General features: G+C 40.8%; 1 protein-coding gene and 12 non-coding genes across 14 annotated transcripts in view; all 13 read right to left on the bottom strand.

Moving 5' to 3' along the window:
• klhl36 (kelch-like family member 36) overlaps positions 1-19366 on the bottom strand; it is a 215850-nt gene that overhangs the window by 184613 nt on the left and 11871 nt on the right. The window lies entirely within an intron of this gene.
• Positions 640-830, bottom strand: LOC133631622 (U2 spliceosomal RNA). Its single transcript, XR_009821529.1, has one exon. It is a non-coding gene; the product is annotated as a U2 spliceosomal RNA (small nuclear RNA).
• Positions 1734-1897, bottom strand: LOC133631695 (U1 spliceosomal RNA). The gene has a single exon (XR_009821598.1). It is a non-coding gene; the product is annotated as a U1 spliceosomal RNA (small nuclear RNA).
• Positions 2795-2985, bottom strand: LOC133631599 (U2 spliceosomal RNA). The gene has a single exon (XR_009821507.1). It is a non-coding gene; the product is annotated as a U2 spliceosomal RNA (small nuclear RNA).
• On the bottom strand, positions 3889-4052 carry LOC133631683 (U1 spliceosomal RNA). The gene has a single exon (XR_009821587.1). It is a non-coding gene; the product is annotated as a U1 spliceosomal RNA (small nuclear RNA).
• On the bottom strand, positions 4950-5140 carry LOC133631598 (U2 spliceosomal RNA). Its single transcript, XR_009821506.1, has one exon. It is a non-coding gene; the product is annotated as a U2 spliceosomal RNA (small nuclear RNA).
• Positions 6044-6207, bottom strand: LOC133631578 (U1 spliceosomal RNA). Its single transcript, XR_009821490.1, has one exon. It is a non-coding gene; the product is annotated as a U1 spliceosomal RNA (small nuclear RNA).
• LOC133631597 (U2 spliceosomal RNA) lies at positions 7105-7295 on the bottom strand. The gene has a single exon (XR_009821505.1). It is a non-coding gene; the product is annotated as a U2 spliceosomal RNA (small nuclear RNA).
• Positions 8199-8362, bottom strand: LOC133631589 (U1 spliceosomal RNA). Its single transcript, XR_009821501.1, has one exon. It is a non-coding gene; the product is annotated as a U1 spliceosomal RNA (small nuclear RNA).
• LOC133631672 (U2 spliceosomal RNA) lies at positions 9238-9429 on the bottom strand. The gene has a single exon (XR_009821578.1). It is a non-coding gene; the product is annotated as a U2 spliceosomal RNA (small nuclear RNA).
• Positions 12161-12324, bottom strand: LOC133631592 (U1 spliceosomal RNA). The gene has a single exon (XR_009821503.1). It is a non-coding gene; the product is annotated as a U1 spliceosomal RNA (small nuclear RNA).
• On the bottom strand, positions 13222-13412 carry LOC133631666 (U2 spliceosomal RNA). The gene has a single exon (XR_009821572.1). It is a non-coding gene; the product is annotated as a U2 spliceosomal RNA (small nuclear RNA).
• LOC133631590 (U1 spliceosomal RNA) lies at positions 14304-14467 on the bottom strand. Its single transcript, XR_009821502.1, has one exon. It is a non-coding gene; the product is annotated as a U1 spliceosomal RNA (small nuclear RNA).

Raw genomic sequence — 19366 nt, 5'->3', positions numbered from 1 at the left:
TACAGCCACTTCCTGTTTCTTGGTTTGGGACAGTAACACATGTTATACTGTCACCATCTAGTGGTGGGTAGCACACACTACACCGTTTAAGATTTTCACTGACATCAAACTTGAACAACTTTATAATGAAACATAACAAATCACATTTAAATTAGCTTGAAAAAAACAACTAATTCCAATACAAAATATTGGGCAATATCTGAAAAATGCTGTTCACAAACACCTTCCGTCTAATTTGACTTAGTTGGAAATGCTTTGCGAAGAAGAATGGGCAAACATGTCAGAGTTCGATGTGCAAAACCGGTAGTAACAGACCCAAAGACATGCAACTGTTTGCAACTCTTCCACACCATATGTGTTCAGTTTTCTGTTCGTCTACAACAAACAAAGTCCGGTTTCATCCGTTTAAAGTTTGCATGTTTAAAACTACATGTAAAGAAAGGGACGACTTTACCTGCAAGTACCCACATCATTCCGGGTGGTAATTGTGTTGTGCACAATGAACATGTACGCAACTATAACCATATTATCTCAGCCTAACACTGTCCACACATTAATGCTGTAGAACTCAGTGACTTGTTGTACTATCAACTGTATTTCAGATATTAATAGTGACATTTAAGTTGATTTTGACAAGAGAGGAGGTGCACCGTTTCTGGAGGTACTGCAATACCAGATCGATGCGTGGAGTGGACAGAGCAAGCCCCTATTCCATCTCCCTGATCCAAAAATCAATTTAATATATGGTCCCCGGATAGGGGACGTATCAGATATTAAACTGATAAGAACAGATACTACACTTGATCTTAGCCAAAAGGCCGAGAAGCGATGCCACTAAGTCGTCAGAAGGGAGCATGTCATTCCGGACACAACAACCTAAAGTGACGGTTACACACATTTATTAACCACAACGTCACATATCAACACACCAAACAACAACCATAAGCTTTTTGAATGACTGCATTATTTTGAAGGCTGCAAATACTTTTAATGAACGGAAGTGTTTGATCACTCCTGCTTGTCATGGTCACGTGGTACACGTCAGTCCAATAGTAAGCGGCGAAATACATTTTTCAAACATTCGCATCGCCCCAGTCTCATTCAACCAAACAAACAATGCATAGTCTTCAATATAAAATACATAAATGTTGGTGGTTGGTAGAATATTTTAGCAAAAGGTAAAGTAGCTTTGATCAACATTTGACCAATATAATTGTCGAGCCCGCCTCATGACCAAACTACTTCCGGCTTATTTCTTGTGCCATTGAGACAAACGCTTCCGCCACCAAGTGACGTGGAGTGGTAACTACATCACTTAAAACCGGACATGAAGGCAACACATAAAACTTAAGCATTACTTGTAACTAACACGTAATACAATTTATAACAATTACCCATGTAAAATGCTTAGAAATTCTTTATAGTAATTTCTCAGTACCTGTACTGATAAAACAACACAGGTTGTGTTGTTGAAAGCATAGCAGCATAGGTGCAAAGTTGTTACCAGTAGGTGGCAGTACAACACCAGCTTTCCGTACACTCGCTGCATGATCAGTCAGGTTGAATTGTTGTTTTGTTTGCAATTCAAAGTCAGTGACAATCTTTAACATTGTAATATGTGCTACTCAACACTAGATGGTGGCAACATTGACATGTGTTCATTTCAATAACAGAACATGTAATTAATCTGAGGACATGATACATTTAGTGTGTATTATCATTAAACAGATGATCAGGGGAGAGCGCGAACGCAGTCCCCCACTACCACAAATTTTGCAGTCGAGATTCCCACATTTGGGGAATTCGTAAGGGTCAGCACAGCCGGAGTGCAATGGCAGAGCCTCACCCTAGGTGAACCACCTTCTTGATCATGGTAACTCCCCTGCCAGGTAAGTATGAGTTGTACATGGCTCACACACACAAGTCATTCACACACACACCATGTTAAGTGATGGGCTCATCGCGTGCACACTAGCAAACACACACACTCAAAAGCCTGCACATGTACAAGAGTCTACTACACAACATTGTTTGATCATTACAATATTATCACTATTTATATTACACTTGAACACAACTATTTGTTCCCATCATGCAATCTACACTACTACGCCTAGCCTGTACTGGAAGGGTCTGGGTGTCCCTGCCTCCCTTTACAGCCACTTCCTGTTTCTTGGTTTGGGACAGTAACACATGTTATACTGTCACCATCTAGTGGTGGGTAGCACACACTACACCGTTTAAGATTTTCACTGACATCAAACTTGAACAACTTTATAATGAAACATAACAAATCACATTTAAATTAGCTTGAAAAAAACAACTAATTCCAATACAAAATATTGGGCAATATCTGAAAAATGCTGTTCACAAACACCTTCCGTCTAATTTGACTTAGTTGGAAATGCTTTGCGAAGAAGAATGGGCAAACATGTCAGTCTTTCGATGTGCAAAACCGGTAGTAACAGACCCAAAGACATGCAACTGTTTGCAACTCTTCCACACCATATGTGTTCAGTTTTCTGTTCGTCTACAACAAACAAAGTCCGGTTTCATCCGTTTAAAGTTTGCATGTTTAAAACTACATGTAAAGAAAGGGACGACTTTACCTGCAAGTACCCACATCATTCCGGGTGGTAATTGTGTTGTGCACAATGAACATGTACGCAACTATAACCATATTATCTCAGCCTAACACTGTCCACACATTAATGCTGTAGAACTCAGTGACTTGTTGTACTATCAACTGTATTTCAGATATTAATAGTGACATTTTAATTGATTTTGACAAGAGAGGGGGTGCACCGTTTCTGGAGGTACTGCAATACCAGATCGATGCGTGGAGTGGACAGAGCAAGCCCCTATTCCATCTCCCTGATCCAAAAATCAATTTAATATATGGTCCCCGGATAGGGGACGTATCAGATATTAAACTGATAAGAACAGATACTACACTTGATCTTAGCCAAAAGGCCGAGAAGCGATGCCACTAAGTCGTCAGAAGGGAGCATGTCATTCCGGACACAACAACCTAAAGTGACGGTTACACACATTTATTAACCACAACGTCACATATCAACACACCAAACAACAACCATAAGCTTTTTGAATGACTGCATTATTTTGAAGGCTGCAAATACTTTTAATGAACGGAAGTGTTTGATCACTCCTGCTTGTCATGGTCACGTGGTACACGTCAGTCCAATAGTAAGCGGCGAAATACATTTTTCAAACATTCGCATCGCCCCAGTCTCATTCAACCAAACAAACAATGCATAGTCTTCAATATAAAATACATAAATGTTGGTGGTTGGTAGAATATTTTAGCAAAAGGTAAAGTAGCTTTGATCAACATTTGACCAATATAATTGTCGAGCCCGCCTCATGACCAAACTACTTCCGGCTTATTTCTTGTGCCATTGAGACAAACGCTTCCGCCACCAAGTGACGTGGAGTGGTAACTACATCACTTAAAACCGGACATGAAGGCAACACATAAAACTTAAGCATTACTTGTAACTAACACGTAATACAATTTATAACAATTACCCATGTAAAATGCTTAGAAATTCTTTATAGTAATTTCTCAGTACCTGTACTGATAAAACAACACAGGTTGTGTTGTTGAAAGCATAGCAGCATAGGTGCAAAGTTGTTACCAGTAGGTGGCAGTACAACACCAGCTTTCCGTACACTCGCTGCATGATCAGTCAGGTTGAATTGTTGTTTTGTTTGCAATTCAAAGTCAGTGACAATCTTTAACATTGTAATATGTGCTACTCAACACTAGATGGTGGCAACATTGACATGTGTTCATTTCAATAACAGAACATGTAATTAATCTGAGGACATGATACATTTAGTGTGTATTATCATTAAACAGATGATCAGGGGAGAGCGCGAACGCAGTCCCCCACTACCACAAATTTTGCAGTCGAGATTCCCACATTTGGGGAATTCGTAAGGGTCAGCACAGCCGGAGTGCAATGGCAGAGCCTCACCCTAGGTGAACCACCTTCTTGATCATGGTAACTCCCCTGCCAGGTAAGTATGAGTTGTACATGGCTCACACACACAAGTCATTCACACACACACCATGTTAAGTGATGGGCTCATCGCGTGCACACTAGCAAACACACACACTCAAAAGCCTGCACATGTACAAGAGTCTACTACACAACATTGTTGGATCATTACAATATTATCACTATTTATATTACACTTGAACACAACTATTTGTTCCCATCATGCAATCTACACTAATACGCCTAGCCTGTACTGGAAGGGTCTGGGTGTCCCTGCTTCCCTTTACAGCCACTTCCTGTTTCTTTGTTTGGGACAGTAACACATGTTATACTGTCACCATCTAGTGGTGGGTAGCACACACTACACCGTTTAAGATTTTTACTGACATCAAACTTGAACAACTTTATAATGAAACATAACAAATCACATTTAAATTAGCTTGAAAAAAACAACTAATTCCAATACAAAATATTGGGCAATATCTGAAAAATGCTGTTCACAAACACCTTCCGTCTAATTTGACTTAGTTGGAAATGCTTTGCGAAGAAGAATGGGCAAACATGTCAGTCTTTCGATGTGCAAAACCGGTAGTAACAGACCCAAAGACATGCAACTGTTTGCAACTCTTCCACACCATATGTGTTCAGTTTTCTGTTCGTCTACAACAAACAAAGTCCGGTTTCATCCGTTTAAAGTTTGCATGTTTAAAACTACATGTAAAGAAAGGGACGACTTTACCTGCAAGTACCCACATCATTCCGGGTGGTAATTGTGTTGTGCACAATGAACATGTACGCAACTATAACCATATTATCTCAGCCTAACACTGTCCACACATTAATGCTGTAGAACTCAGTGACTTGTTGTACTATCAACTGTATTTCAGATATTAATAGTGACATTTTAATTGATTTTGACAAGAGAGGGGGTGCACCGTTTCTGGAGGTACTGCAATACCAGATCGATGCGTGGAGTGGACAGAGCAAGCCCCTATTCCATCTCCCTGATCCAAAAATCAATTTAATATATGGTCCCCGGATAGGGGACGTATCAGATATTAAACTGATAAGAACAGATACTACACTTGATCTTAGCCAAAAGGCCGAGAAGCGATGCCACTAAGTCGTCAGAAGGGAGCATGTCATTCCGGACACAACAACCTAAAGTGACGGTTACACACATTTATTAACCACAACGTCACATATCAACACACCAAACAACAACCATGCACTTTTTGAATGACTGCATTATTTTGAAGGCTGCAAATACTTTTAATGAACGGAAGTGTTTGATCACTCCTGCTTGTCATGGTCACGTGGTACACGTCAGTCCAATAGTAAGCGGCGAAATACATTTTTCAAACATTCGCATCGCCCCAGTCTCATTCAACCAAACAAACAATGCATAGTCTTCAATATAAAATACATAAATGTTGGTGGTTGGTAGAATATTTTAGCAAAAGGTAAAGTAGCTTTGATCAACATTTGACCAATATAATTGTCGAGCCCGCCTCATGACCAAACTACTTCCGGCTTATTTCTTGTGCCATTGAGACAAACGCTTCCGCCACCAAGTGACGTGGAGTGGTAACTACATCACTTAAAACCGGACATGAAGGCAACACATAAAACTTAAGCATTACTTGTAACTAACATGTAATACAATTTATAACAATTACCCATGTAAAATGCTTAGAAATTCTTTATAGTAATTTCTCAGTACCTGTACTGATAAAACAACACAGGTTGTGTTGTTGAAAGCATAGCAGCATAGGTGCAAAGTTGTTACCAGTAGGTGGCAGTACAACACCAGCTTTCCGTACACTCGCTGCATGATCAGTCAGGTTGAATTGTTGTTTTGTTTGCAATTCAAAGTCAGTGACAATCTTTAACATTGTAATATGTGCTACTCAACACTAGATGGTGGCAACATTGACATGTGTTCATTTCGATAACAGAACATGTAATTATTCCGAGGACGTGATACATTTAGTGTGTATTATCATTAAACAGATGATCAGGGGAGAGCGCGAACGCAGTCCCCCACTACCACAAATTTTGCAGTCGAGATTCCCACATTTGGGGAATTCGTAAGGGTCAGCACAGCCGGAGTGCAATGGCAGAGCCTCACCCTAGGTGAACCACCTTCTTGATCATGGTAACTCCCCTGCCAGGTAAGTATGAGTTGTACATGGCTCACACACACAAGTCATTCACACACTCACCATGTTAAGTGATGGGCTCATCGCGTGCACACTAGCAAACACACACACTCAAAAGCCTGCACATGTACAAGAGTCTACTACACAACATTGTTGGATCATTACAATATTATCACTATTTATATTACACTTGAACACAACTATTTGTTCCCATCATGCAATCTACACTACTACGCCTAGCCTGTACTGGAAGGGTCTGGGTGTCCCTGCCTCCCTTTACAGCCACTTCCTGTTTCTTGGTTTGGGACAGTAACACATGTTATACTGTCACCATCTAGTGGTGGGTAGCACACACTACACCGTTTAAGATTTTCACTGACATCAAACTTGAACAACTTTATAATGAATCATAACAAATCACATTTAAATTAGCTTGAAAAAAACAACTAATTCCAATACAAAATATTGGGCAAAATCTGAAAAATGCTGTTCACAAACACCTTCCGTCTAATTTGACTTAGTTGGAAATGCTTTGCGAAGAAGAATGGGCAAACATGTCAGTCTTTCGATGTGCAAAACCGGTAGTAACAGACCCAAAGACATGCAACTGTTTGCAACTCTTCCACACCATATGTGTTCAGTTTCCTGTTCGTCTACAACAAACAAAGTCCGGTTTCATCCGTTTAAAGTTTGCATGTTTAAAACTACATGTAAAGAAAGGGACGACTTTACCTGCAAGTACCCACATCATTCCGGGTGGTAATAGTGTTGTGCACAATGAACATGTACGCAACTATAACCATATTATCTCAGCCTAACACTGTCCACACATTAATGCTGTAGAACTCAGTGACTTGTTGTACTATCAACTGTATTTCAGATATTAATAGTGACATTTTAATTGATTTTGACAAGAGAGGGGGTGCACCGTTTCTGGAGGTACTGCAATACCAGATCGATGCGTGGAGTGGACAGAGCAAGCCCCTATTCCATCTCCCTGATCCAAAAATCAATTTAATATATGGTCCCCGGATAGGGGACGTATCAGATATTAAACTGATAAGAACAGATACTACACTTGATCTTAGCCAAAAGGCCGAGAAGCGATGCCACTAAGTCGTCAGAAGGGAGCATGTCATTCCGGACACAACAACCTAAAGTGACGGTTACACACATTTATTAACCACAACGTCACAAATCAACACACCAAACAACAACCATAAGCTTTTTGAATGACTGCATTATTTTGAAGGCTGCAAATACTTTTAATGAACGGAAGTGTTTGATCACTCCTGCTTGTCATGGTCACGTGGTACACGTCAATCCAATAGTAAGCGGCGAAATACATTTTTCAAACATTCGCATCGCCCCAGTCTCATTCAACCAAACAAACAATGCATAGTCTTCAATATAAAATACATAAATGTTGGTGGTTGGTAGAATATTTTAGCAAAAGGTAAAGTAGCTTTGATCAACATTTGACCAATATAATTGTCGAGCCCGCCTCATGACCAAACTACTTCCGGCTTATTTCTTGTGCCATTGAGACAAACGCTTCCGCCACCAAGTGACGTGGAGTGGTAACTACATCACTTAAAACCGGACATGAAGGCAACACATAAAACTTAAGCATTACTTGTAACTAACACGTAATACAATTTATAACAATTACCCATGTAAAATGCTTAGAAATTCTTTATAGTAATTTCTCAGTACCTGTACTGATAAAACAACACAGGTTGTGTTGTTGAAAGCATAGCAGCATAGGTGCAAAGTTGTTACCAGTAGGTGGCAGTACAACACCAGCTTTCCGTACACTCACTGCATGATCAGTCAGGTTGAATTGTTGTTTTGTTTGCAATTCAAAGTCAGTGACAATCTTTAACATTGTAATATGTGCTACTCAACACTAGATGGTGGCAACATTGACATGTGTTCATTTCAATAACAGAACATGTAATTAATCTGAGGACATGATACATTTAGTGTGTATTATCATTAAACAGATGATCAGGAGAGAGCGCAAACGCAGTCCCCCACTACCACAAATTGTTCAGTCGAGATTCCCACATTTGGGGAATTCGTAAGGGTCAGCACAGCCGGAGTGCAATGGCAGAGCCTCACCCTAGGTGAACCACCTTCTTGATCATGGTAACTCCCCTGCCAGGTAAGTATGAGTTGTTCATGGCTCACACACACAAGTCATTCACACACTCACCATGTTAAGTGATGGGCTCATCGTGTGCACACTAGCAAACACACACACTCAAAAGCCTGCACATGTACAAGAGTCTACTACACAACATTGTTTGATCATTACAATATTATCACTATTTATATTACACTTGAACACAACTATTTGTTCCCATCATGCAATCTACACTAATACGCCTAGCCTGTACTGGAAGGGTCTGGGTGTCCCTGCTTCCCTTTACAGCCACTTCCTGTTTCTTTGTTTGGGACAGTAACACATGTCATACTGTCACCATCTGGTGGTGGGTAGCACACACTACACCGTTTAAGATTTTCACTGACATCAAACTTGAACAACTTTATAATGAAACATAACAAATCACATTTAAATTAGCTTGAAAAAAACAACTAATTCCAATACAAAATATTGGGCAATATCTGAAAAATGCTGTTCACAAACACCTTCCGTCTAATTTGACTTAGTTGGAAATGCTTTGCGAAGAAGAATGGGCAAACATGTCAGTCTTTCGATGTGCAAAACCGGTACTAACAGACCCAAAGACACGCAACTGTTTGCAACTTTTCCACACCATATGGTTCAGTTTTCTGTTCGTCTACAACAAACAAAGTTCGGATTCATCCGTTTAAAGTTTGCATGTTTAAAACTAGATGTAAAGAAAGGGACGACTTTACCTGCAAGTACCCACATCATTCCGGGTGGTAATTGTGTTGTGTACAATGAACATGTACGCAACTATAACCATATTATCTCAGCCTAACACTGTCCACACATTAATGCTGTAGAACTCAGTGACTTTTTGTACTATCAACTGTATTTCAGATATTAATATTGACATTTTAATTGATTTTGACAAGAGAGGTACTGCAATACCAGGTCGGTGCGTGGAGTGGACGGAGCAAGCCCCTATTCCATCTCCCTGTTCCAAAAATCAATTTAATATATGGTCCCCGGATAGGGGACGTATCAGATATTAAACTGATAACAACAGATACTACACTTGATCTTAGCCAAAAGGCCGAGAAGCGATGCCACTAAGTTGTCAGAAGGGCGCATGTCATTCCGGACACAACAACCTAAAGTGACGGTTACACACATTTATTAACCACAACGTCACATATCAACACACCAAACAACAACCATGCACTTTTTGAATGACTGCATTATTTTGAAGGCTGCAAATACTTTTAATGAACAGAATTGTTTGATCACTCCTGCTTGTCATGGTCACGTGGTACACGTCAGTCCAATAGTAAGCGGCGAAATACATTTTTCAAACACTCGCATCGCCCCAGTCTCATTCAACTAAACAAACAATGCATAGTCTTCAATATAAAATACATAAATGTTGGTGGTTGGTAGAATATTTTAGCAAAAGGTAAAGTAGCTGTACGATCAACATTTGACCAATATAATTGTCGAGCCCGCCTCATGACCAAACTACTTCCGGCTTATTTCTTGTGCCATTGAGACAAACGTTTCCGCCACCAAGTGACGTGGAGTGGTAACTACATCACTTAAAACCGGACATGAAGGCAACACATAAAACTTAAAGGCCTACTGAAATGAATTTTTTTTATTTAAACGGGGATAGCAGATCTATTCTATGTGTCATACTTGATCATTTCGCGATATTGCCATATTTTTGCTGAAAGGATTTAGTATAGAACAACGACGATAAAGATTGCAACTTTTGGTATCTGATAAAAAAAAGGCTTGCCCCTACCGGAAGTAGCGTGACGTAGTCAGTTGAACATATACGCAAAGTTCCCTATTGTTTACAATGATGGCCGCATGAAGTGAGAGAGATTCGGACCGAGAAAGCGACAATTTCCCCATTAATTTGAGCGAGGATGAAAGATTTGTGGATGAGTAAAGTGCAAGTGAAGGACTAGTGGGGAGTTGAAGCTATTCAGATAGGGAAGATGCTGTGAGAGCCGGGGGTGACCTGATATTCAGCTGGGAATGACTACAACAGTAAATAAACACAAGACATATATATACTCTATTAGCCACAACACAACCAGGCTTATATTTAATATGCCACAAATTAATCCTGCATAAAAACACCTGCGTGTTTGTTATGCTAGCTCCTAGCTCCTCTGCTAGCTCCTAGCTCCATAGAACACGCCAATACAATTCAAACACCTGATCAACACACACAATCACTCAGCCCAAAAGACCGTTCACCTAACCCAAGGTTCATAAAGCTTATATATTTTTAAAAAGTTACGTACGTGACGCGCACATACGGTCAAGTTATCGAATGTTTAGCAGCCAAGGCTGCATACTCACGGTACCTGATATTCAGCTGGGAATGACTACAACAGTAAATAAACACAAGACATATATATACTCTATTAGCCACAACACAACCAGGCTTATATTTAATATGCCACAAATTAATCCTGCATAATAACACCTGCGTGTTTGTTATGCTAGCTCCTAGCTCCTCTGCTAGCTCCTAGCTCCATAGAACACGCCAATACAATTCAAACACCTGATCAACACACACAATCACTCAGCCCAAAAGACCGTTCACCTAACCCAAGGTTCATAAAGCTTATATATTTTTAAAAAGTTACGTACGTGACGCGCACGTAGGTACGGTATGTGTTATGCTAGCTCCTCTGCTAGCTCCTAGCTCCATAGAACACGCCAATACAATTCAAACACATGATCAACACACACAATCACTCAGCCCAAAAGACCGTTCACCTAACCCAAGGTTCATAAAGCTTATATATTTTAAAAAAGTTACGTACATACGCAAAAAAAAGCCAAAGCTGCATACTCACAGTAGCACGTCTGCGTCTTTGTCATCCAAATCAAAGTAATCCTGGTAAGAGTCTGTGTTGTCCCAGTTCTCTACAGGCGTCTGTGTATCCAAATCAAAAGTCCTCCTGGTTAGAGTCTCTGTTATCCGAGTTCTTCCATCTTGACTGCATCTTTCGGGAATGTAAACAAAGAAGCGCCGGCTGTGTACTGTTGTGGCTGACTACGTTCGAAAAATACGTCCATTTCGCACCGACAACTTTCTTCTTTGCTTGCTTGGCTTCCTTCTCCATAATGCAATGAACATGATTGAAACAGATTCACGAACACAGATGTCCAGAATACTGTGGAATTATGAAATGAAAACAGAGCTTTTTCGTACCGGCTTCAATGTGGAAGGCATACCCGTGTTCGCCGGGCTACGTCACGCGCATACGTCATCCTCAGAGGCGTTTCGAACCGGAAGTTTAGCGGCAAATTTAAAATGTCACTTTATAAGTTAACCCGGCCGTATTGGCATGTGTTATAATGTTAAGATTTCATCATTGATATATAAACTATCAGACTGCGTGGTCGGTAGTAGTGGCTTTCAGTAGGCCTTTAAGCATTACTTGTAACTAACACGTAATACAATTTATAACAATTACCCATGTAAAATGCTTAGAAATTCTTTATAGTAATTTCTCAGTACCTGTACTGATAAAACAACACAGGTTGTGTTGTTAAAAGCATAGCAGCGTAGGTGCAAAGTTGTTACCAGTAGGTGGCAGTACAACACCAGCTTTCCGTACACTCGCTGCATGATCAGTCAGGTTGAATTGTTGTTTTGTTTGCAATTCAAAGTCAGTGACAATCTTTAACATTATAATATGTGCTACTCAACACTAGATGGTGGCAACATTGACATGTGTTCATTTCAATAACACAACATGTAATTATTCTGAGGACGTGATACATTTAGTGTGTATTATCATTAAACAGATGATCAGGGGAGAGTGCGAATGCAGTCCCCCCCTACCACAAATTTTGCAGTCGAGATTCCCACATTTGGGGAAATCGTAAGGGTCAGCACAGCCGGAGTGCAATGGCAGAGCCTTACGCTAGGTGAACCACCTTCTTGATCATGGTAACTCCCCTGCCAGGTAAGTATGAGTTGTTCATGGCTCACACACACAAGTCATTCACACACACACCATGTTAAGTGATGGGCTCATTGCGTGCACACTAGCAAACACACACACTCAAAAGCCTGCACATGTACAAGAGTCTACTACACAACATTGTTTGATCATTACAATATTATCATTATTTATATTACACTTGAACACAACTATTTGTTCCCATCATGCAATCTACACTACTACGCCTAGCCTGTACTGGAAGGGTCTGGGTGTCCCTGCCTCCCTTTACAGCCACTTCCTGTTTCTTGGTTTGGGACAGTAACACATGTTATACTGTCACCATCTAGTGGTGGGTAGCACACACTACACCGTTTAAGATTTTCACTGACATCAAACTTGAACAACTTTATAATGAAACATAACAAATCACATTTAAATTAGCTTGAAAAAAACAACTAATTCCAATACAAAATATTGGGCAATATCTGAAAAATGCTGTTCACAAACACCTTCCGTCTAATTTGACTTAGTTGGAAATGCTTTGCGAAGAAGAATGGGCAAACATGTCAGTCTTTCGATGTGCAAAACCGGTAGTAACAGACCCAAAGACATGCAACTGTTTGCAACTTTTCCACACCATATGTGTTCAGTTTTCTGTTCGTCTACGACAAACAAAGTCCGCTTTCATCCGTTTAAATTTTGCATGTTTAAAACTAGATGTAAAGAAAGGGACGACTTTACCTGCAAGTACCCACATCATTCCGGGTGGTAATTGTGTTGTGTACAATGAACATGTACGCAACTACAACCATATTATCTCAGCCTAACACTGTCCACACATTAATGCTGTAGAACTCAGTGACTTGTTGTACTATCAAATGTATTTCAGATATTAATAGTGACATTTTAATTGATTTTGACAAGAGAGGGGGTGCACCGTTTCTGGAGGTACTGCAATACCAGGTCGATGCGTGGAGTGGACAGAGCAAGCCCCTAGTCCATCTCCCTGTTAAAAAAATCAATTTAATATATGGTCCCCGGATAGGGGACGTATCAGATATTAAACTGATAAGAACAGATACTACACTTGATCTTAGCCAAAAGGCCGAGAAACGATGCCACTAAGTTGTCAGAAGGGAGCATGTCATTCCGAACACAACAACCTAAAGTGACGGTTACACACATTTATTAACCACAACGTCACATATCAACACACCAAACAACAACCATGCACTTTTTGAATGACTGCATTATTTTGAAGGCTGCAAATACTTTTAATGAACGGAAGTGTTTGATCACTCCTGCTTGTCATGGTCACGTGGTACACGTCAGTCCAATAGTAAGCGGCGAAATACATTTTTCAAACATTCGCATCGCCCCAGTCTCATTCAAACAAACAAACAATAAAAAATACATAAATGTTGGTGGTTGGTAGAATATTTTAGCAAAAGGTAAAGTAGCTGTACGATCAACATATGACCAATATAATTGTCGAGCCCGCCTCATGACCAAACTACTTCCGGCTTATTTCTTGTGCCATTGAGACAAACGCTTCCGCCACCAAGTGACGTGGAGTGGTAACTACATCACTTAAAACCGGACATGAAGGCAACACATAAAACTTAAGCATTACTTGTAACTAACACGTAATACAATTTATAACAATTACCCATGTAAAATGCTTAGAAATTCTTTATAGTAATTTCTCAGTACCTGTACTGATAAAACAACACAGGTTGTGTTGTTAAAAGCATAGCAGCATAGGTGCAAAGTTGTTACCAGTAGGTGGCAGTACAACACCAGCTTTCCGTACACTCGCTGCATGATCAGTCAGGTTGAATTGTTGTTTTGTTTGCAGTTCAAAGTCAGTGACAATCTTTAACATTGTAATATGTGCTACTCAACACTAGATGGTGGCAACATTGACATGTGTTCATTTCAATAACACAACATGTAATTAATCTGAGGACGTGATACATTTAGTGTGTATTATCATTAAACAGATGATCAGGAGAGAGCGCGAATGCAGTCCCCCCCTACCACAAATTTTGCAGTCGAGATTCCCACATTTGGGGAATTCTCAAGGGTCAGCACAGCCGGAGTGCAATGGCAGAGCCTCACCCTAGGTGAACCACCTTCTTGATCATGGTAACTCCCCTGCCAGGTAAGTATGAGTTGTACATGGCTCACACACACAAGTCATTCACACACACACCATGTTAAGTGATGGGCTCATCGCGTGCACACTAGCAAACACACACACTCAAAAGCCTGCACATGTACAAGAGTCTACTACACAACATTGTTTGATCATTACAATATTATCACTATTTATATTACACTTGAACACAACTATTTGTTCCCATCATGCAATCTACACTAATACGCCTAGCCTGTACTGGAAGGGTCTGGGTGTCCCTGCTTCCCTTTACAGCCACTTCCTGTTTCTTTGTTTGGGACAGTAACACACGCTATACTGTCACCATCTAGTGGTGGGTAGCACACATTGCACCGTTTAAGATTTTTTACTGACATCAAACTTGAACAACTTTATAATGAAACATAACAAATCACATTTAAATTAGCTTGAAAAAAACAAGTAATTCCAATACAAAATATTGGGCAATATCTGAAAAATGCTGTTCACAAACACCTTCCGTCTAATTTGACTTAGTTGGAAATGCTTTGCGAAGAAGAATGGGCAAACATGTCAGTCTTTCGATGTGCAAAACCGGTAGTAACAGACCCAAAGACACGCAACTGTTTGCAACTTCTCCACACCATATAGTCACTTTTCTGTTCGTATCTCGTCTGAAACGTCTTCAACAAACAAAGTTCGGTTTCATCCGTTTAAAGTTTGCATGTTTAAAACTAGATGTAAAGAAAGGGACGACTTGACCTACAAATTATTGCCGATAAACAATATTATTTCCATTAATTTATTTGAGACCAAATTAATCACTGATGTAATGACAATACATAATAATAATGGAAGAATACCCTTTAAAATACAATTAACTTGTATTTCTAGAATATTTCAACATTGAAAGTGAAATGTAAACTTTTAAATACCAAGTTAAATAAAACAAACACATAAAAATAAAATATAATCCGTCTGTAAGCAAACTTTTGCACTTGAATTTAAGAAAAAATAGGTTCTGTTTTTGTTAAAGAGGGGTGGGGGACCTTCAAATATACACAACCAAAACAATAAATCCATCCATCCATCGTTTTCCGCTTATTCGAGGTCGGGTCGCAGGGGCAGCCGCCTAAGCAGGGAAGCCCAGATTTCCCTCTCCCCAGCCACTTAATCCAGCTCTTCCCGGGGGATCCTGAGACGTTCCCAGGCCAGCCGGGAGACATAAATAAAATGGCTAAATAAAGTTATTGTGAACCAAATGATCACGGTTATCAATATTATCGTAGTATTGTTAAATGTGCTCAAAAAGTACTGAGACATACACTAAAATCTTTTAACCAAGTTTAATTTTGTTTAATAACTAAAATAAATAAACACAATATACTTTGTTGTGCAGAGGAAACATCAAATATTGTTCTGACTTGATAAGAGCCATAATATTTTTTTATTGTGTGTTTAAATATGTTTATCTTCTTCAATTTTAAATTAAATTTTATTGTTGGTTAATTGAGTTATCAAATATCGGCCCAGGCTTAGCTCCTGTAGGCTGGGACAGGGTCGTCCTCGGATGCAGCGGCTTAGCACTCTAGTGGCTCTAGCAACCAGAGGTGGGAATCTTTGGACCTCACAATTCAATTACGATTCAGGAGCTAAGATTCGATTAAAAATCGACTATAGATACATTTTTAATTTATGTATATTAATGCACTTTTACATGTATTTTCGTTTCACTAAATAAACGTTTATTACTTGCAACTTAAAAAAACCCAATTCATTTGGAATAAGAAACAGTTAAATTAGTTCTCACCTTTATTAAATTAATGAAAATGTGTGCAAAACTGGGCCATAAGTGTCCGATTGTAAAGGAGTTGGTCGAATCTCTCGGTGAAGTGGCTAGCTGCAGTCAGCCAAATTTTAAAACTGTCTGCATTATTTTATTTACAATAAATCAGGGGTCTCAAACTCAATTTACCTGGGGGCCACTGGATGCAGAAACTGGGTGAGGCTGGGCCGCAGGAAAAGATTTCTTAAAAAAAATCTTACATGCACTTTTTAATGAATTCACCTTCTTTGAATGGCTTTCCCGCCCTAGCAACCATCTCACTCACCATGTAGCTAGCTGTGACTGCTGCATCGCTCTTTTCGGTTGCTTTCTTGAAGAAATCTTGTTCAGTAGACTGGTTTTAAAATGTGCAACCCGGTTCACTCCCTCATCTCCCTGGTATTTTGCATACTCCTCAGCATGTCCAGTTGTATAATGACGTTTTAAATTGTATTCCTTGTGCACTGCAACATTCTCTGTGCAAATAAGACACGTCGGGGTGCCCCTGTGCTCAACAAAGAAATATTGCATCTCCCACTTTTCCTGGAATTGTCTTTGCTCATCACTAACCTTTCTCTTCACTGCACGCCTTGAAAAAGACATGTTTGGTGTTGTGGAATATATTTGTATTCAACCGACGCACGGAGAATAATGTTATTTCCGCAATGTGTGTCGTTCCGCTTTTCCTCCCGACAGCAACACGGCGGTCGGCGGAAAGTACCGGGAAAAAGTGTTATATGGCGTCATATAAAAATATATGTAGTGTTCATCGTGTGAGGCAATGCAAATTAAACAATAAAAAAAACAAATAACGGTTTGAATTGGTCCAGGTTATCTGGGACTTTATTACTGACGGACAGGTGTCGCGGTGTGACCGCAGCCAGGCACGTAAGACAACCCTCGTCTCCATGCCAACGTTTCTCTCGCTTTCATTCATTTGCCGCTTTTCCACTAACGCATGGGTATTTTGGACCCAAATAACAAAAATTGTCTCTGTCTGGAGCCAACGGGAGGGGAGGGGGAGAGGGGGCTCGCTGTGGAGTTTACAGTTACGGTAGCACAATTAGCCCCGAACGGGCTAACATCACGACTAACGTGTTACACGTCTCTGTCGGAGTATCAGCGCTGGGGTCCAGTGCACCACACTTTTGTATTGTCGCTCGCTCCTTCGGCGGAGTGCTCCGGACCGCTCGTCTCCCCTGCCCGCACCGGCGGGAGCAAGAAAGACACACACAGTGACAGAGAGCGAGAGAGAGAGAGAGAGAGAGCGAGAGAGAGAGAGAGAGAGAGCAAGAGAGAGCGAGAGAGAGAGAGAGAGAGAGAGCGCGCGAGAGAGCGAGCGAGAGAGGGAGGGAGGGAGGGAGGAAGAGCGCGTGCGGATCTCGTGGAAAAGCAGCAAAACGTTTCTCTGCCTGCATCACGCAAGTGACGTCAATGTTCGGCCCTCGAGAGCCATATACCACACCATGATTGGTAGATTCCTTGCAGCCCGGAAGAGTTAGGGCTACAAGGGATTCTGGGTATTTGTTCTGTTGTGTTTATGTTGTGTTACGTGTGGATGTTCTCCCAAAATGTGTTTGTCATTCTTGTTTGGTGTGGGTTCACAGTGTGGCGCATATTTGTAACATTGATAAAGTTATTTGTAAGGCCACCCTCAGTGTGACATGTGTGGCTGTTGACCAAGTATGCCTTGCAGTCACTTTCGTGTGTCTGTTGAAGCCGCATACAACATGTGACTGGGCCGGCACGTTGTTTGTATACAGAAAAAGCGGACGCTAAAGGCAGTGCCATCACGGCACGCCTGCCCTCAATACGTGCCCTTAATATTGTTGTGCCCTCAATATTGTTGTCCTGAAAATCGGGAGGGTTGGCAAGAATGCTTCTACTGCGCACACAGCGCTGTCAAGCGCCATTCATATAAAACTAGCGGGCCGCACTAACATTAAACGTTCATATTAAGGTGGGGGCCGCACAATAACAATTGCGGCCCATGGGCCGCATGTTTGAGACCACTGCAATAAATACATCGATTATCGATTTTTGACGTTTACTAATCAATTTTATAATCATCCATGTCATGTTCTGAAGACGATTACAGCCGTTTTAGGAGCCCTTAGGCTGCCCATCGGAATGGATGGAATGGGCAGAGCTGTGGGTACTCAGACGTTAGCGATCTCGGAATTGAAGCGCAAATTGGATAACATTTCGGATAAACATTTCACTCTACAAGGCAAAATTATGATCAATCAGAGAGCCAGAATGAACAATTAGATCAGACAAACCATTGGAATGTGTCTGCTTGCCCGGAATGAATAACAATCCTTATCTACAATTCGATTTCCTAGCAAATGGCCTCATCCAAGCAGTGCTGTAAACATCCCAGTGAGCCTCGCCCAGTTAAATATGCCCTTATTCTTCTAATCTTCTTCAAGAACACCTGTGATGTTGAACTCTGTTTTGTGAACGCCGAGCGGAGCGACCTCCAGGCCTATAGACATAACACTCACAAATGGACTTCCACACAAATGTGCACACATATCCCCACCCCACGCCTTTACCGCTCTCGTGGTGTGATGGTGTACGGAACAGCGCCCTGAGGGTGGCAGCTTCAAATTGGATGCCCCCCGTGCCCCTCCACCCCTACTGTTGCTAGTTTATTGTGCCGTGACATGTATTCATATGTGCTACTGTGCTGGAGGTTTTTTATAGACTTCAGCTCAGCCTTCAATACAGACATTCTGCATAAATTAGTAAATACATTTAATGACTTCGGTTTGGGCAGTTGACTGTGTTTGTGGATACTGGACTTTCTCAAAAAAATGCCCACAAACTGTCCGTACGGGGAAATACACCTCCTTAACCTTCATCCTCAGCAGAGGCACACCGCAGGGACGTGTCCTGAGTCCAATACTCTTCTTCATTTTCACCAATGACTGTACTCACGCACACCCCAATACACCATTGTTGAGTTTGCCGATGATACCACTGTTGTAGGACTGATTACAGAGAACGAGACAGTCTACAGAGAGGAGATCAGGAACCTGACAGACTGGTGTATTGACAATAACATGGAGCTATACATCTCCAAAACAAAAGCGATGGTAACTGA

Source organism: Entelurus aequoreus, linkage group LG16 (assembly GCF_033978785.1).
Source record: "Entelurus aequoreus isolate RoL-2023_Sb linkage group LG16, RoL_Eaeq_v1.1, whole genome shotgun sequence".
In the NCBI taxonomy this organism is placed as follows: Eukaryota; Metazoa; Chordata; class Actinopteri; order Syngnathiformes; family Syngnathidae; genus Entelurus; species Entelurus aequoreus.
Note: the sequence above shows the minus strand (reverse complement) of the source record. Positions and strands in the feature narration are given on the sequence as shown.